Below are 20,175 nucleotides of genomic sequence, written 5' to 3' on the forward strand. Positions count from 1 at the left end.
GCTGCTCTCCAAAAACCATATTCCTGTAGATATTCTTGATGGTGGGGAGAGTATTCCCTGTGATATGCTGGGCTGTGTCCACTACCCTTTGCAGGGCTTTCCTCTCAGGGGATTGGTATCCCTATATCAGACATGTGATGCAGCTGGTCAGCATACTTTCCATCACACATCTGTAGAAATTTGCTAGGGTTTCTGATTTCATACCAAACCTCCACAAGCTCCAGAGGAAGCAGAGGTGCTGACGTGCTTTCTTCATGATATCATTAGTCTCTGATACTGTTCATGTAGAATTTGCACATTCTTAATGTGATGGCATATGTTTCCATCAGGTGCTGTGGTATCCTCCCAAATCCCAAAATCGAGGTAGATTTATTGCCCCAAGTGTAGATGGGAGCTCTTGGTGGGAGTGTTGCAAGAAATGGTTAAATGGAAAATTACTTTTGGGACAGGGATAATCCATAGATAAAAGCTGAAATGATCTCCATTAACATTGTAAGGAAGTGTACGATAGAAAACCTGAACAATGTTATTAATTCTTGTAGAATGATCAAAATATTTGATCACATTTTGAGTTCTAAGTTTTCTTTCCCTTGGTTGAAAATATTGTGGCTCTACAGAATGGTAGTCTTTGAAATTTTAGCAGTTCGGCTACAAGGAAATTTGATTGATGTTCTTGAAAGGAATTTACTTCTTAACAGAAGATGTGACCACTTAAACTTCTTACAGCACAGAAAACAGGCCCTTCAGATTTTCTGGTGTGTGCTGAATTATTATTCTGCCTTGTCCTATCATACACCTTCCATCTGTGTACTTATCCAAATGTTTTTTTCAATATTAAATTTGAATCTGCATTCACAACTTCAGCTGGCAGCTTCCTCCACACTCCCACCATTCTCTGTGTGAATAAATTCCACCTCATGTTCCTTTTGCCCTTTTTACTGTGTAATCTGGTTTTTATCTCACTTAACCTCAGTGGAAAAAGCCAATGTGCATTTGTTCTATTTGAATGCACCTATATTTTGTGTACTAGCATTAAATTTCCCCTCATTCTTCTACACTCAATGGAATAAAATCCTAACATGTTTACCCTTTCTCTGCAACTCAGTTCCTCAAATCTTAGTAACATCCTGTTAGATCTTTTCTGCACTCTTCTAGTTTTATTTATATCATTCCTGTAGTTGGTGACTAAAGCTACACACAATGCTCCAAATTTGGCCTCACCAATGTTTTATACAACTTTACCATAGTATTCAGTTCCTATACTCAATTCTTTGATTTATGGAGGCAACCATGTCAAAACTCTTTTTATGAGCCTTTCTACCTGTGATATCACTTTTCAGGAATTATGTATTTCTATTCCCAGATCCCTCTGTTCCACTGCATTCCTTAGTGCCCTATCGTTTAGCATGGATATCCTAACTTGGCTTGTCCTTCCAAGATACAACTCAGCACATTAAATTCCACATGCCCTTTTGTAGCTGGTCCAGATCCCATTTCAAGCTTTGAAAGCCTGCCTCATTGCTCACTGCACCTCCAATCTTGGTGTCATCTGCAAACTTGCTGACACAATATACTATATTAACATTCTAAATCTTTGATATAGATGACAAACAGCAATGGTCCCAATAGTGATCCCACAGGCATACCACTTGTCACAGGCCTCCACTCCAAGAGACAATCATCCATCACCACTCTCTGGCTTTTCCCATAAAGCCAATGTCAAACCCAGTTTACTACCTTACTATAAATATTGAGTGACTGAACCTTCTTAACTAACTTCCTATTTGGGAACTTGGCAAAGGTCTTACTAATCTCCATGTAGATAAAATCACTGCATTCCTTTATCAACTGCCCTGGTAACCTTCTTGAAAAACTCTATAAAATTTGGTAAACACTATCCCTAATCAGTCCCTGACTATCCAAATACTTATCTATTTGATCTTAGAACACCTTCTAATAACTTGCCTACTACAGATCTCAGGCTCACTGGCCTATAATGTTCTGTGTTATGTTTGGATCCTCTTTGAACGAGCTAACCTCCAATTCTCCAGTACCTCACCTGTGGATAAGAATGTTTTAAATATATCTGCCAGGGCCCCTGTAATTTTTGTACTGGCCTCCCTTAAGGTCTGAGAGACTATATTGTCAGGCCCTGGAGATTTAGTCATATTTATTTGCTTTAAGACAGCAAGCATCTCCTTTTCTTTATTCTGTATAGGCTCCATTTCCTTGCTGCATGTTTGCCTCATTTCTCCAGACTCTATTCCAGTTCCCTGCTAAATAAAGATCCAAAAAAAAACATTTAAGATCTCCCCCATTTTCTATGGCTCCAAACATAGTAGATCACTCTGATCTTCAAGGGGACCAATTTTGTCCCTTACTATCCTTTTTTCCCTTAATATACTTGTTGAAGCCTTTAGAATTTTCCTTCGCCTCATCTGCCAAAGAAACCTCATGTCTTCCTTTAGCCCTTCTGATTTCCCTCTTAAGATTTTTCCTGCACTTTTATACTCAAGTACCTCATTTGCCTCTGCTCGCCAAAGCCTCTTGTGCCAAAAACTAGGGAGATTAAGGAAGTATAATTCATTATTTTAGCCCAAGAATAACATTTCAGTAGTCATAAAAAATCCATATCCATTAGGATCCAAATGAACAAATAGGCCTAGTCATTTAATTAACGTACTCTCAAATTTCCTCACGAATTCATTCGTATGCCCAAATGCAGAATATCAATTATTTCTCATTTATAACCAAGATGAACAAGAACTGATACTTTTAATCCAATAATCTGTTTTCAAAGATAAACACTCCTGAATTAAAATGCAAATCCCTTTATTAATATTAACATGTTATAAATTACGCCTTTTTACAGCCTAAACACATATTTGTGCATGGGAACAAAGCCAATGAAAGCTGACAGTGCTCTGAAGCAATGGTATAAAATCAGTATAGAAGATATCAAGTAAAACAAGAAAATCTGCAGATGCTGGCAAAACGCAACAGGCCACAGTATCCATAGAAAGTAAAAGGCACTTGATATTTTGGGCCTATGCCCTCCTTTAGGAGTGTCAAAAATCAGGAAGATGCCTGAATATGAAGTTGGGTAGAGGGATGGTGGGGAAGAGGAAGGTGGAGGTACATAAGCTAACAAGTAAGAGATGATAGGTAGGTAAAGATTGGAGGGTAGAGTACTTCAGCATTTTCTCGATGTTATACAACATTCTCTCTGTATAATTTGACATTGGCAGGGCAGACATGTTCTTCAGATGACTGCAGAATACTGCTGGTCAGATGATGAATGTAAGATTTAAGTGACCAAAACTAAAATGTTGGGCTCTTAATGATTAACTATTCTGAATAAGAAAAATCAGCAGAAACTTCATCTTTAATCAAGCACATTGGCTATGACTCTCCTGGTGACAGGCTGTTGCTTTGTTATTAAATCATAGTCATACACCGTGGAAATAGACCCTTCAGCACATCTTGCTCATGCTGACCAAATTGTCCCACCCACACAAGTCCCATCTGCCTGTGTGAGGTCCATATCCCTCTAAACCAATCCTGTCAATGTACCGTATGCATCTTTTTTTCTTAAAAATTGCAATAGTGCCTGCCTCATTCACTTCCTCTAATCATCCATTCCATACACCCACCACCTTCTGTGGGTTTTTTTTAAAGTTACCATCAGGTTCCTGTTAAATCTCTCCCCCCCTCACTTTGAACGTATGTTATCTAGTTACCAATTTCCCCTTTTCTGGATAAAAGACTTTGTATTCACCTGATGTATTCCTCTCACTCTTTTTTTACACATCAATGAGACCACTCCTGAACCGCCTGCACTCCAATGAATAAAGCCCTAGGCTGCTCAACCCCTATCAAGAGCTCAAACCCCCAAATCCTAGCAACATCCTTGTAAATCTCTCCACCCTCCCCAGGAATGAACTAACCTGGTATCTTTCTGACTCCAGAAAAAGCTGAGAAAACACTCATCAGGTCAGGCAGCATCTGTGGAAAGAGAACTGATGAAATGGGTTTGACATGAATCAAAACATTTTTTCACTGATGCTGCCTGACCTGATGAGTGTTTTCAGCATTTTCTGTTATTACAGATTTCCAGTATCTGCCTTTTAATTCAATCTGTGGGATAAGCAATCATTTGGAGACTTCCACCAAACTCTCCCTCCATTTCACTGATCATCACTGCACCAAAACTGCCCTGGATTAATAATCATACTCCAATTCCTTTTACTTTTCGCCTTTTTAATTGAATATCAAGTAATCTATAATAGTGAGTTTCCAGTCAGTCAGCTTGTAACCACATGTCTACAATAGTTATAAGTGTGTGGCATGGTTAGCACTGGTCAGCCTGGTTAGGATAGTGGCTACCACAATGCTATTACTCCAACAGTGATCCAGGTTCGAATTCGGTGCTCTCTGTAAGGAGTTTGTACATTCTTCCCATGACCTATGCGGGTCTCCTCCAGGGGTTCCAGTTTCCACCCACCCATTAAAAAAATGTACATGGATTGGAGTTTAATTGGTCTATTTTGGAGACACAGGCTCATGGGCTACAAGGGCCTGTTACCATATTAAATTAAATTATATGTGTCTATATTTACCATCACCTCATCTATCATGTCACAAATGATACAAGAAATCATACAAAGAGCCTAAAGTTTTGATTTTACAAAATGTCTGATGATAAGCCAATGAGAGGAGCAGGCTTTCTGGATCGAGTACTGGGGAAATTAACCTAGTCAGGTGACAGACCTCTCGGTGGGTGACCATTTTGGTGACAGTGACCACAACTCCCTGACCTTTAGCATAGCTATAGACAAGGATGGGAGTAGACAAAATGGGGAAGTGTTTAATTGGGAAGAGGTATTTACCACTAGCAGGCACTTGGGAGAGTAAAGTAGAAACAGATATTCTCAGGGAAATGCACAGCAGAAATATGGAGGATATTTAAGAACCACATGCAGAGTGTCCTGGATAGGATTATCTGAATGAGACAGGGAAAATAAGGAAGGGTAAAGGAGCCAATTTTGACAAGAAAGGTAGGACATCTATTCAGAAAGAAGCATATATTAGAAAGGGCTCATGAAATTTCTATGGCAGCTAGGAAGGAATTTTAAAAAAGATTTAGTTAGAAGGGGGAATGAGAAGACCTTGGCAAGTAGGATTAAGTTAAACAAAACAAGAACAAAAGAATGATAAAAGTGAGAGTAGGACTTATTAGGGATAAGGGGAGAACATGTGTCTAGAGGTAGGGGAGGACCTAAATTAAGTCTTTGCTTCAGTGTTCACTCAGAAGAGGGACAATGGTGAATGTGAGGTTAGTGTAAAGCAGCCGAATATGTTGGAGTCTAGTTTATGAAAGAGGAAATGTTGTATCCTCTTTATTTGGATAGTTAAGTCGCTGGGACTGGACAGGATATATCCTAGGTTATTACAGAAAGTGAGGGAAGAGAATGCTGGAGCATTGGCAGTGATCTTTGTGTCCTCCCGGGCCACAGGAGCGGTTCTGGAAGATTGGAGGTGTCAAATGTATTCCACTTGTTTAAGAAAGGGAAGAGGGAGAATCCTGGTGGGGAAAAAAACTATTGGAGAGGATTCTTAGGGAGAGGATTTATGAGCTTTTAGAGCAGCATAGTCTTCTCAGGGATAGTCAGCCTGGCTTTGAGAGCGCAGTGTCATGCCTCATTAATCTAATTATGGTACGTTTTCAAGAGGGTAATAAAGGAGATTGATGAAAGTAAGGCATTTGTCAAGGTCCCACGTGGTAGGCTCATTCAGAAAGTCATGAGGCATGGAATCCAAGAAAGCAGATGATAGTAGTAGCTGGAACATATTCTGCCCCGAGCTTGGTGACAAGTGGTGTTCTTTAGGGATTTTCTATGCTCTTGGTGCTTTTTATAAGTTTCTTGGATGAAAAAGTGGAGGGGTGGTGAGTAAGTTTGCAGGTGATACAAAGGTCAGACGTGTTGTAGATCATGCAGAAGATTGTTGTAGATTACAAAAGAATAAAGAGACGATGCTGAGTTGGGCGGAGTGTGAATGTGATGTACTTGGAAGGTTGAATTTGAAAGCAGAGTATGTGGTTAATGGTAGGATTCTTAACAGTGTGGAGGAACAGAGAGATTTTGAGGTCCAAGACATAGATCCTTCAAGGTAATAGAGAAATTAAGAAGGTGTATGCTGTGTTGGCCTTCATTGGATAGGGTATTGAGTTCAAGAGCCATGGAAATGATGTTGAAGATCTATGAGGCTCTGGTTAGACAACACTTACAATATTGTGCTCAGTTCTGGCTGCCTCATTACAGGAAAGATGTAGATATTTAGAGTGATGCATTGGAGATTTTCCAGGATGCTTTTTGCATTGGAGAATAAGTTTGATAGAGCTAGGGCTTTTCCTGGGTTGACAATAGCAAATACCAAAGGACATCAGTTTAAGGTGAAGTTTAGGGGATATATTAGAGGTAAGCATTGTACACAGAGTGGTGGGTGCCTGGAATGCATTGCCGGAGGTGGTGGTGTAGGCTTGTACAATAGGGACATTCAAAAGACTCTTAGGTAGGCAAATGGGTGTAAGGGAACAATAGAGGGTTATAGGTGTGAGATAGGGAAAAATTAGTTTGCTGTGGAGTAGGTTTACATAAGGTGGCACAAAATCATGGGCTGATGAGCCTGTCTGCTGCTGTAATGGCCTCTGTTCTATCTTTATAAATGGTATGCCTCGTTAAATTGTTGTCCCCTGTGAACAGGAACAACAATCTTTGAACTCATTCCAAACTCATGGAAAAAGACTGATTTATTATTATAAATGAACTTAACACAGTGATTTTTTTTCTTACCTTTGTCTCCAAATATTGGTGGCAAGAAACTGAAATATTTAGGCTGCTCCTTCACTGCAGGACAAGAACATTTCTTACGACAGCAAATAATATCACATTCAATCGTGAAATTCCCTTTTCTCCTTCCATCTTTGCACTGGAGAGACTCCAGGCCTCTGACTTGCTTAATTGTATTGCAATACTCAGTTTGAGAACAAAAAAAAGGGACAGCAGTGTAGATCTTATTGACAAACATCCAACCTGCAGATGTTCTTTATCTCTTTTCTGTCCAACTTAACTATATTATAACTTTTATATCTATGCTCTGGATTTAAAAAGACATGGAGTCATCGAACCATGGAGCACTTAAACGGGCCCTTCAGTCTATCGTGTCCATGGCCACTCTTTGCTCATCTCCACTAATCTCCCTTGCCCACATTAGGTTTATATTCACCGACGCCATGCTTTTCACATGTCTGCCAAGATGCCTTAAATCTCTTGCTGCCAGTAAAACATTCTCCCCGTGATCTGCATGAGTTTTTTTTCCCCCTGAGTTCTCTGGTTTCTTCCCACCCTCCAAAATGAATGGGGTTGGTCAGTTAATTCGGTGACACAGGTTTCATGGGCCAGAATGGATTTTCATCATGCTGTATCATTTAAAAAATATTATTTTTGAGAAGCTCTGAATCAGAATTAGAATTTATTGCCATGAACATGACACAAAATGTTTTGTTTTGTGGCAGCATCATAGTGCAAACATTCCAAACAAACCATCTTACAAAAATAAATAAAGATAGGCCACAACAAGTCAAAGTAAGGCAGTGTTTTTAGTTTGTTGATCCTTCAGGAATCTGACGGCAGCGGGGAAGGGGCTGTCCTTGTGCCACTGAGTGCTCGTCTTCAGGTTCCTGTGCCTTATTCCCCAATGGTAGCAGGGTGAAGAGGGCATGGCCTGGGTGGTGGGGGTCCTTGAGGCTAGAGGCTGCTTTCAGAAGACATCACCTCTTGTAGATGTCCTCGATGGAGTGGTCTGATGCCAGTGATGTCGCAGGCCAAGTTAACAACCCTCTTGTGTTTTTTCTCTTGGCCTGAGCATTGGCACCTCCATACCAGTCAGCTTTCCCCCAGATCACTTTTAAAACTCCTTCCACTCACCTTAAATATTTGTCCTCTTGTTTTAGATACCTCTGCTTGGGGAAAAAAATCTGTCTTCCAAATCAATATTTTTATAGTTTTACTTTCCTCTATCAGGTCTCAGTCTTTAACTGCAGGGAAAACAAATGCAAATTCTGCAATCTCTCTCCATGACTAAATAAACTCCAATTCAGCAACATTCCATTCATAGGCTCAAGTTTATTATCATCTGGCAATACATATACAATCAGACAAAACAATGTACATTCATAGACACAAATTACACACCACATAATAATCGCATATATACATAAAACATAATATAAAATAAATGTGATTAAATATTTTGGAATAATTTATTTATTTCATTTATAGGAGATCCAAGGTTACAACCTTTGGGAAAAAACTATTTCTCCGCCTAATTTTGATGCTCCTGTACCTCTTTCCTGATGGCAGTAGGTCAAAGATCCTGCACAATGGATGGTAGGGATCCTCAATAATTCTTTGATCTCTATCTAAGAAACACTCCCAGTGAATGATGTCATTAGAGGAAAGGGAAACCTTGGTTGCAGGAGGATCTGGAGGTGAATCCATGGACAATCAATGCCTCTGAAGGGACTCTCTTTTGGTTCTCATTCTCTCGAAATGTAAGGGGTGCTGGGAAAAGCTAATGGTTCCTCTTTATCTGCCTTATGGCAGATAAAAGTTTAAATATATCATACGTTAGATTTTTAATGTTTTTTTTTCATGTGACTATAAAAGGAAGCTTGAAAGAGTCTTGTAAACTAAGATGAAGTGACGAAAAAAAGGAAGGAATTTGCCTTTCCTCTTCGCTTTTGATCAACGACCCCACAACCTCCAATGAAGTTACTTAGGTTTTATGGCCTGAAGTAGATCTGGTTTGGAACACAATCCATGAGGGTGTTCTACAGCAGACCTGAGCTTCACCGCTGGACTCCAGCAAACTGATGGGTTTGGCCTTCTGTATTTGTTGGGAATTCAGGAACTTTTATGCAATGGAGGTCCTACTCAACTTGTCTCTGGAAGCCCTCTGTTCATCAGGCAGCAGCAGATCACAGAGGTGCTGTGAAGGATTGCTCAAACATGAGTTTTCCACAGGATGCAAGATTCAAGATTCCTTTATTATCATGTAATAGTACAGAATATGTAATATTGCACAAAATTTCCTCCTGCCTTCCGTAAGGCAAAGAGATGCTATTATTGTCACCCAGACCTCTTGCAGTACAAGAGAAAGAGAAGCAAAAGAAAGTCCCTTCCGACTCACTGAGTGTCCGTGGATTTGCATCCAATGCTCTCACAGCCTCTGTAGTCATGCAGACACCTGTACAATCCATCAGTAGCCGAAGCTCCAGATCCAAACCTCCAATATGATCAGGAAGCCTTCAGCCATCTGGGTGCCCTTCTTGCTTCAGCACTCTCTCGAATTCCAATTCCAATATCTTCTTCCCATGAGCCAGTATCCAGCAGCCCGCAGAACTTGGCACTCACACCTTGACTAGGCAGGGAACCAATGTTGGGAGCTCGTGATACAGCTATACAAAGCATTAGTGAGACCATACATAGAGTAGTGTGTGAAGTTGTGGTCACCCAGCTCTGAGAAGGATATCAATAACATGGAGATAGAGAATATTTGAATCCAGATGGTTGGTGTTGAAATAGTTTTGTGGTCACCACTACCTTCACCATGGTCTTGCTGGAAACTTAATTATTGGTGTTGAACAGTTGGGTTGAATGGCATATTTAAATTTAAATTTTAAATTTAGTCATACAGCATGAATATAGGCTCTCTCAGTTCATAAGCTCGTGAAGCCCAATTACACGCAATTAACCTACAACCCGTGATACATATTGAAGGGTGGGAGGAAACTGGAGCCCCCGGGAAACCCATGCAGATGCAGGGAGAACAGACAAACTACTTACAGACAGTGCAGGACTCGAACCCTGGTACTGATCGCTAACTGCTATGCCAACTATTTATATGAAGTTTATTCCATTCTATATGCTTCATTGCAAATTACTGCATTGAAAAACTTCATCAATGATGAAATCATTTTCATCTCATTTAGGTATCAAGAAACCAACCAGTGCCATTAGTTAAAAAGACCTCGCTTCATTATAATCTTTTGAAAGCATTCTGCGTATTTTCTTTGAGAAACTTGATCACCTTGATGTGCCATTGGGGTTTCTGTGGAAATTCAGTGTCATCAATTTTCTGAGTTAGACTTGAGTAAATGAAATAGAGTAGAACAATTCTTGGCATGTAATAGAGCTTAGATGAAAAATATCTTTGCAGATCTCCACTGTCACATTTGAGAAATATGTCAGATCTGAAGGCCATAATCACAGAGCTTAAAGCTGGAGTCATTTTTATCTCCGCTTGCTTTATTTAAGGAATTGTCAAGGTAAGTGATTTCAATGACAAAAAGGGGGTTCAACTTGACAACGATTGTTTTTCAGGACCAAACAGTCCAAATTATAAATAGAGCAGATGTAAAGCTCTTGATATATTGAGCCAATAATATACTTCAGTTCCAACTTCAAAAGATGAGATTTTCTACTTAAAGATATATTAGACACAAAGGCAAAAGCTCAGGATTCAGGATATAACACAACTCCATGACCACCAATGCAACATTCCAACCATTTTTTGCACTAATTGCAAGAGTGAATATACAGCAAACCTTTCATTTTTTTTTCATTTAGATGTTCAGCATGGTCATTTATTTTATTTTAATTTTGGAGACATCGTAACAGACCTCTGATCCACAAGCCCATGCCACCAAAATATACCAATTAACCTACAAATCCAGTACATTTGTTTTTTTTTTGGAGTGTGGGAGGAAACAAGAGCATCCGATGGAATCCCAAGCAGACATGAGGAAAACATGCAAACTGGATTCACACACAGGCCATTGGCACTGTAATAATGATGTGCTAACCACTTTGTTGGTGTATTTTATATACCTGTGGAGTTGTAGCAAGCAAGAATTCTGTGGATTGTACTTAAGTGTATGACAATAAACTCTCATTAAGATTATTAGCATCATTATACAATGCCAATGCAATTCCCAATTAAGTTTGAAGAACTTCAAGTTGTGGACACCAAATGGATTTTGGTCATCTAAATTTAACAATGAAGGATGTTGCATCGCAGACCAGCAGCAATAGAAGTTCACAAAGGCAATATTTTAGAACCATAGAATGCTACAGCTCGAACAGTTGTCACAACCACCCCCCCACCACCCTTTTTCTTGCATGGGGGAAACGAAACGGCTGACTTCCACGATTCACCCAAAACCCAGGTACGGGTCAATCTGAGTGACCTTTCCTTTGGTCACAGTGAGGTTCAATAATCCTCCTGACCATGAGAATCAGCCAAATTGTCCTTTTTTTCACACAGTCACTCCACTTCTGTGACCAATGAGATGGCTTGGTGGTCAATACTTTTCAGTTTCTTCAGTGTTTCACCCACTTGACTCTCTCACCAGTTGTGTCCTTGGAAAAAGCAACAAATGTTTCTTCTCCTCTCTAAAGTACCAAAGTTGGGCCCAGTCAGTACTAGTCATTGCCACCCAGTCTTTCCACAGCTGTGTATGGCTGCAGCTGGTATTAGCCCTTAAAGTGATACTCACACTAAATTAAACAGGAGCTCATAATGAGGATTAAAAACAGATAATGCTGGAAGCAATGACAAAAGAGAATTAATGTTTCAGATGGAAGATCTCATCAAAGGAGTTTCAGAAATTTGGGGTTTTTTTGGTCTTGGTTTTCATTAAATACTGAGTTAATTTTGCTACTTTTCCTTTCCTTTTTGTTAAACATTGTCATGTGATGGTTCTAAATTAGCAAGGCCAAAATAAAAATATAAAGATGAAAGTTCAAAACACAGGAAAAGAATTTAAATTCAATTAATTACTTAATCAGTTGAACAAGTGTTGGTATGTATGTAGTTACTGGTTTAAAAACCCACCTGCTTTACTAGTATTTTTTTCTAAGAAGGAAATTCACTGATCTTAAATAAAAACAGCATGCTGGAAATTCTCAGGAGGTTAGGCAGCTTTTGGAGAGAAAGAAACAGACTTAACATTTCAGGTTATGACATTCTAACAGAACTGTTCTCTTCTAAATTGTAAATTCTGTTTATCTCTCCAGAGATCCTGATTTATTTGCTAAATACTTCCCTAATGTTCTGATTTTATTGCAGATATCCATAATTTCTGTTTTTAGCATTTAATCTCTTGTTCTAACCCAGGGGTGTCAAACTCAAATTCACAGAGGGCCAATATTAAAAGCTTGGCCTAAGTCGTGGGCCAAACTAAATATTTATTGAAAATTTTCAACAACATCTGCATGTTTTCTCTTCTTTCAACATATGTAATGTTAAACTTTTTTTAATTAAAATAAATGTTTAACAATAGTTTTGGTTAAACTCTTTCCAGAAGAAGCATTAACAAATGAGAAATAAAATATTCAAAAAATAATATTTCTCTATAGCCTTTAAGCTCCTTCTAAATGTATTTTTTTTTTTCACAAGCCAACAAGTCAAAAAAAATAACAACTTGCTTCAATGACAAACAGGTTTGTCTTTTAAAATGATGAACATATAGTCTGCCTCCCACCTGTCTTGAAAGGTCCTGTTTTCTGACTTTCGTTTGGCCATTTTTCGTAAGGGGTTTATTACATGTGAGTTGGGCGACAGGTCGCAGATGCTAATGAAAGAAAACAGAGGAGGTGGGTCCGCATGGTTTTACTCTGGGTGCTTTGGTATCCTGCCACCCTCCAACACGTATGGGATTCTTGGTTTATTGGGTGTAATTGGGTAGCATGCATTTAAAATGACTAGAATTAGAAAATGGCTAGTGTTGGAAATAACATTTTTTAAATCTAGATTAGCATCTCAGCTGTATCAAAATGTGATAATTCTATATCTTACTGTACTGTTGAATGCCATCAATAAGGTACCTGGTGTCATGATAATGAATATGTATGTGATGTACCAGAAGTCACGTGGTATGAGAGAGAGATAAGAGCACAAGCAGGAGAACAAAGGAAACTGGAGAATAAAGACTCGGAGAAGTTTACCTGATAAAACTTGTGTTTGATGTTTTATTAACTTCACATTTCGGGCCATAAATGTGACATTGGCGACGAGGATGAAAGAAGCTTGAAGAAAATTAAAGACTAAACAAGATTACAGAGGTTTACAGACAACTTCAAGGTGATAAGAATTTTCTCTTTGCTCAGTACTTTTGGGGCTGGAATATTTCCTCATGGCTGGGGCAGACGGTGACTTTCTAACACATAGTGGAATTGCTAATTTTGACCCAACGGGTGATGCAAGCACTGGAAGTGTAAAGTGGAAGGCATGGCTGGAAGAATTTGAATCCTACGCCGACAGTCGTGGCCTATTTCTAGATACCGGTACAGTTGAACAAAAAGCGCAGAGAAGGGCGTTACTTCTTTTCACTGCTGGTCGCGCAGTTCGGGAAACATTTAAGACACTTTTAAATACTGGAAGAAAGGATGAGAACCGGAAAGCGGTAGATGCATTAAATGCACACTATGCCAGGATGTTTGGCCTGGAGGTCAGCCTGAAGAAGGCTGAGGTCCTCCATCAGCCAGCTCCCCACCATGACTACCAGCCCCCCCACATCTCCATCGGGCACACAAAACTCAAAACGGTCAACCAGTTTACCTATCTCGGCTGCACCATTTCATCAGATGCAAGGATCGACAATGAGATAGACAACAGACTCACCAAGGCAAATAGCGCCTTTGGAAGACTACACAAAAGAGTCTGGAAAAACAACCAACTGAAAAACCTCACAAAGATAAGCGTATACAGAGCCGTTGTCATACCCACACTCCTGTTCGGCTCCGAATCATGGGTCCTCTACCGGCACCACCTACGGCTCCTAGAACGCTTCCACCAGCGTTGTCTCCGCTCCATCCTCAACATCCATTGGAGCGCTCACACCCCTAACGTCGAGGTACTCGAGATGGCAGAGGTCGACAGCATCGAGTCCACGCTGCTGAAGATCCAGCTGCGCTGGATGGGTCACATCTCCAGAATGGAGGACCATCGCCTTCCCAAGATCGTATTATATGGCGAGCTCTCCACTGGCCACCGTGACAGAGGTGCACCAAAGAAAAGGTACAAGGACTGCCTAAAGAAATCTCTTGGTGCCTGCCACATTGACCACCGCCAGTGGGCTGTTAACGCCTCAAACCGTGCATCTTGGCGCCTCACAGTTTGGCGGGCAGCAGCCTCCTTTGAAGAAGACCGCAGAGCCCACCTCACTGACAAAAGGCAAAGGAGGAAAAACCCAACACCCAACCCCAACCAACCAATTTTCCCTTGCAACCGCTGCAATCGTGTCTGCCTGTCCCGCATCGGACTGGTCAGCCACAAACGAGCCTGCAGCTGACGTGGACTTTTTACCCCCTCCATAAATCTTCGTCCGCGAAGCCAAGCCAAAGAAGACACTATGTAGTGACACTGAATGCTACATTTCAACGCCATTTGTTTCGGAGAACGAGACAAGAAGATGGCCAGACAATTGCTCAGTGCGTGACGAGACTACACCATCTAGCTGTTGGATGCAATTACATGCCAGCTGATTTGGACAACCAATTACTGGATCAAGTCGTACAGCACTGCAGATTAGATAAACTCAGAAGACGTCTACTGGAAAGAGGGAGTGAGTTGGAACTCACCGATGCTTTAACCATTGCTGCTGCATTAGAGGCTGTTGAAGGGCAATTTCATACCATGACCCTGAAAGACAACTCAAGCCAGCAAATTAAGAGGCTCTCACATCGCCATAATCAGCCAAGATATACGCCGACACAGGACGTGGAGTGTTATCGATGTGGAAACCGAGGACACTTTGGAAAAGACCCATATTGCCCGGCCAAAGGCAAAGTTTTCAGAAAGTGTGTAGGTAAGGACCACTTTGCAAAGAAGTGCAAAAGCAAGTCCAATGCAGACCAGAAGAGGAAGAGTACAACTTCCAAAGACAAAGCCTGGGGGAAAGGAAAGTATCCTGGAAAGAAAGATACCATTCGCCAGATAGACGGTGACGATGATGATACCCAGGAGGAACAGAGTTGTTACCAATTTATGTTGAATGAAGTACATCATGAGAAGGTCCCAGTGATCATTGGTGGATTGACAGTGCAGGTCATTGTAGACTCAGGCAGTGACAGTAATGTGATTGATCGACATTTATGGGAGAAGTTGAAAAGAAAAAAGATCATATGTATCTCAAAGAAGTGTTTCAAGAAACTGTATCCATACACAGCAAGCAAGCCATTGCAGACCATTGGATGTTTTACTGCAACTGTTGAAGCTGGAGATAAGTACACCGAAGCAGAGTTTATGGTCATAGAAGAGAGGGGAGAACCATTGCTGAGTAGAAGCACAGTGCAAGACCTGGCAATACTTCATATTGGAGCTTGTGTCAATTCAATTCAGTCATACGAGGATATGAAGCAAGAATTCCCCGCAGTCTTCCAAGGAGTAGGAAAGCTGAAAGGTCGACAATTGAAGCTAGCGGTAGATGAAACGGTCAAACCCAAGGCACAACCAATGCGCCGAACTCCGTTTGGACTTCGTGGGAAAGTCGAAGCCAAAATTAAAGAATTGATCGAACAAGACATTATTGAACCTGTGGAACATTCGACACAATGGGTCAGTCCCGTAGTGATTGTGCCCAAACCAAAGGGTGACATAAGACTATGTGTTGACATGAGAATGGCCAATGAAGCTATAATTAGAGAACGACACCCTATACCAACATTGGAGGAAATACTTCAAGAACTAACTACCAGCAAGGTATTCTCAAAAATTGATCTGAAATGGGGCTATCATCAATTAGAGCTGGATCCAGGTTCCCGAGATGTAACTACATTTGTGACTCACTGTGGATTGTATCGTTACAAGAGACTATCATTTGGAATTAATGCAGCTTCGGAGATCTACCAGTATGAAATCCATCGAGTGATTCGAGGCATCCCTGGAGTTGCCAACATTTCTGACGACATCATAGTCCATGCACCAACGAAGGAAGAGCATGACAAACGGTTGAGGCGTGTACTATCTAGACTACAGGAGGCAGGTCTTACCGTGAATGGAAACAAGTGCCAGTTCGGTGTGTCAGAAATGGACTTCATGGGACACAGACTTACACGGGAAGGATTAAACCCTGTAGAGGCCAAGGTGAAAGCTATTGTAGAGGCACGTGCACCTCAGAATGCAACAGAGGTGAGGAGTTTCCTGGGATTGGTCAATTTTTGTGCAAAGTTCATTCCTAATTTCGCTACAGTGGCAGAACCACTAAGGAAACTAACCAGGAAAGGCGTACCATTTCATTTTGGATCTGAGCAGAAGAAAGCGTTCACAGCATTGAAGCAAAGCCTGACAGATGCAAAAACTCTTGGATATTACGATCCGGCGGCATCAACCAAAGTCATAGCGGATGCCAGCCCGGTTGGTTTAGGAGCCATGTTGGTCCAGATGCATGATGGAGGACCAAGAATCATTGCCTATGCCAGCAGATCGTTATCAGATGTGGAAAGAAGATACTCTCAGACAGAGAAAGAAGCACTCGGACTTGTATGGGCCTGTGAGAGGTTCCATGCATATTTATATGGCATTGAATTTGAACTCATCACAGATCATAAGCCATTAGAGGTGATCTATGCACCTAGATCCAAACCATGTGCCAGAATAGAAAGATGGGTACTCAGACTACAACCCTACAAATATAAAGTAATCCACATTGCAGGGAAAACAAACATTGCAGATCCACTGTCCAGATTGGTGAAGGATGGTGGTCCACAATCCATGTCAGAATTGGGAACAGAAACAGAGAGCTTTGTACGCTTCGTAGCTATTCAGTCGACACCGAAAGCTGTGACTACGAAGGAAGTCGAGAGAGAATCCGAACGTGATCCAGAACTCATGGAAGTAAGAGAATGCATACAGAGTGGACAATGGGACAAGTGTACTCACAAGGTTTACATTCCCATTAGAGACGAACTTTGTTGCATCGTACAGTGTGTATTAAGAGGTTGCAGATTGGTGATACCGCAAAGATTGAGACCGAAGATCGTATCCTTAGCGCATGAAGGACACCTAGGTATTGTTGGTACCAAGCAAAACCTCAGGACCAAGGTATGGTGGCCAAGTTGTGATAAAGACGCAGAGAAATTTGTTAAAACTTGTCACGGATGTCAAATCACAAGTAGGAGTAATCCGCCAGAACCGATCCGGAGTACGCAACTCCCGACAGGACCATGGATCGACGTAGCTGTTGATTTTCTTGGACCTTTACCGACGGGTGGATCAATTATGGTAGTGATAGATTACTACAGCAGATACTATGAGTACGTGGTGTTAAAGTCCACAACCACTGAAAAAACAATACAAGCGTTAGCAGAGATATTCGCAAGATATGGATTACCTGTTACATTATACTCTGACAATGGTCCACAATTCATTTCAGAGACATTTGCGGAATACATGAGGACCACAGGTATCCACCATCATAAAGTAACTCCGAAATGGCCGCAAGCCAACGGTGAAGTAGAGAGACAAAATCAGTCCATTGAAAAACGATTGAGGATTGCACATGCTGAAGGACAAAATTGGCGAGAAGCATTGTTATCTTATGTGGCTGTCTATCGAGCAATGCCTCATGCAACCACTGGAAAAAGTCCTGCAGAAGCATTTTTTGGGAGAAAAATCCACACAAAAATGCCGGAAATAAAGGAAATCCGAGACGACCAGAAGATGAGGGACCACGATGCTGAAAAGAAAAGTGCAGCAAATCTGTACACAGATTCGAAACGTGGAGCCAAGTACTCAGACATCGTGCCAGGAGATAATGTTCTAGTGAGGCATGAAACTGGTGGTAAGCTAGACACACCTTATTACCATCAACCCTATACTGTCGTATCAAGAAGTGGCAGTATGGTGACAGTCAAGTCTCCGACTGGAGTCCTGTATAAGAGAAATGTATCAGGTGTAAAAAGGTACCAGTCCAGAGATACATCGAGCGAAGAGGTTGAAAGGCCAATACGAGATGCTGAAACTGAGAGACCTGATGATGTTCCAGAGGCAGTTACCAGCACTCCTGATGAAGTGACTAGAGCGCCAGAAACACCCGAAGCCGTGGCGAGCAGTATTTCCGATGCTGAGAGTGAACAACCGAGAAGCGACGACAATATCGCAGGCAGGCCGAAACGAAACCGGAAAGTGCTCAAACAATACGAAGACTTTGTGCCATAGTTTTAATAAGAACTTTTGGACAGTATTTTAATCTTATATCATAAAGTGCATGTATGAGTGCTGTAGGAAGTAAATTTTATGTAGTTGAGTTATAGTATTACCATTAGTTACGATGTTTGTATGTTTCCGAGGGATATTGGTAAGTGAAGGTAAAGTTTATTTCTGATTAAAGGAGGGATGTCATGATAATGAATATGTATGAGATGTACCGGAAGTCACGTGGTATGAGAGAGAGATAAGAGCACAAGCAGGAGGACAAAGGAAACTGGAGAATAAAGACTCGGAGAAGTTTACCTGATAAAACCTGTGTTTGATGTTTTATTAACTTCACATTTCGGGCCACAAATGTGACACCTGGGCACTATACTTCATAAGCAGAGTTTTATTGAGATCATCAGTGAAGCCTATGTGCCAAAAGCCAACACCAAAATTCAAACAGTAACAAAAGATTATCATAAGCTGAATTAAATTCTTTGAGGATGTAACTAAGCACATTGATGAAGATAGAGTGGTAGATTCAGTGTACATAGATTTCTGTAAGGCCTTTTTAAGGTTCCCCATGCAAGGCTCATTCAGAAAGAAAGGAGACATGGAATACAAGGAGGCCTTGCTTTGTCGTTAAAAAATTGGCTTACCTGGAGAAGACAGAGGGTGGTTGTAGGCGGTTTGTATTCTGCAAGGAGGTTGGTGACCAATGGTATTCCAGAAAGGATCTGTTATAGGACCCCACTTCTTTGTGATTTTTATAATGACCTGGATGCAGAGGTGGAAGGATGGATTAGTAACTTTGCGGATGATGCAAAGATTGGTGATGTTATAGATATTTTGGAGGTTTGCCAAAGGTTACAGAGAGATGTTGATGGAATGCTGAACTCGGTTGAGAAGTGATAGATGGAGTTTTTTTTAGACATACAGGCTCTTTCAGCACAAAAATATAACCTCAGTACATTTTGAATAGTGGACAAAAACCAGAACATTTGGAGGAAACCCTTGCAGACTTGGGTAAGTGTACAAATTCCTTACAGACAGCACTGGATTCGAACTCATGTTGCTGGCACTGTTATAGTGTTGTGCTAAATGTGCTACCCATTACTTTGAGTGGTAAATAGCTCAAATTGTTCCAAATGTCAAGTTAATGGATTCACACAGAATTGTAATCTCAACACTCTGAACAGATTGCAAATGTGACTGTTTGAAATACAATATTGGTATGTTACTCATTAGTGTCTAAATCCAACATATCTGCACTCAAAGAGATAAAACAATAATGAATTTAATTGGAAAGGGACCCATATTTAGATACTCACTGATGCTAGGTTAATAGGTTGGGAACAAATATTTTGTATATTCCTACTTTCTTTTATATTTTAAACTAAACTTTAATGCCTATTTCAGCCATTATCCTACATTTATTTGGTCTTAATATAACTTGCAATGCCTAAAGTTGGATAGGTTTATCTCGGTCAGAATTAGTCATACCAGTGATCACTGAAAGGCCCCTTCAAATCTATTCAAAGAAAGATGGAAGTAGGTTGGTGACAATGCATTTGGTTTCTTGCAATCATCGTTTCTCTCCCCCATTCAGTATGATGACATCTAATTGTCACCTGTAAAGCTATTGTGATGGGAAACAAGAACAAGGACAAATTTGGTCTCCTTGGTGTGGGAGATTGTTACCATGTGCCCGTACTATCTGATTTAAGCCAATCGTTAATAGAGAATAAATCTTATCAAACTGTGTCATTTTCATGGTTATTTGCTCATCAACTATAACAAGCATTACTGGACATTTGAGATAGGATTAGAGGCAAAACTTTCAAGGTACATATTAAAGATCATGAAGGTTGCAGTCACAGGGTAGATATTTTCTGACTCAGACTATCTATGAGAATG

This window comes from Narcine bancroftii, chromosome 4 (genome assembly GCF_036971445.1).
Source record: "Narcine bancroftii isolate sNarBan1 chromosome 4, sNarBan1.hap1, whole genome shotgun sequence".
Taxonomy (NCBI): Eukaryota; Metazoa; Chordata; class Chondrichthyes; order Torpediniformes; family Narcinidae; genus Narcine; species Narcine bancroftii.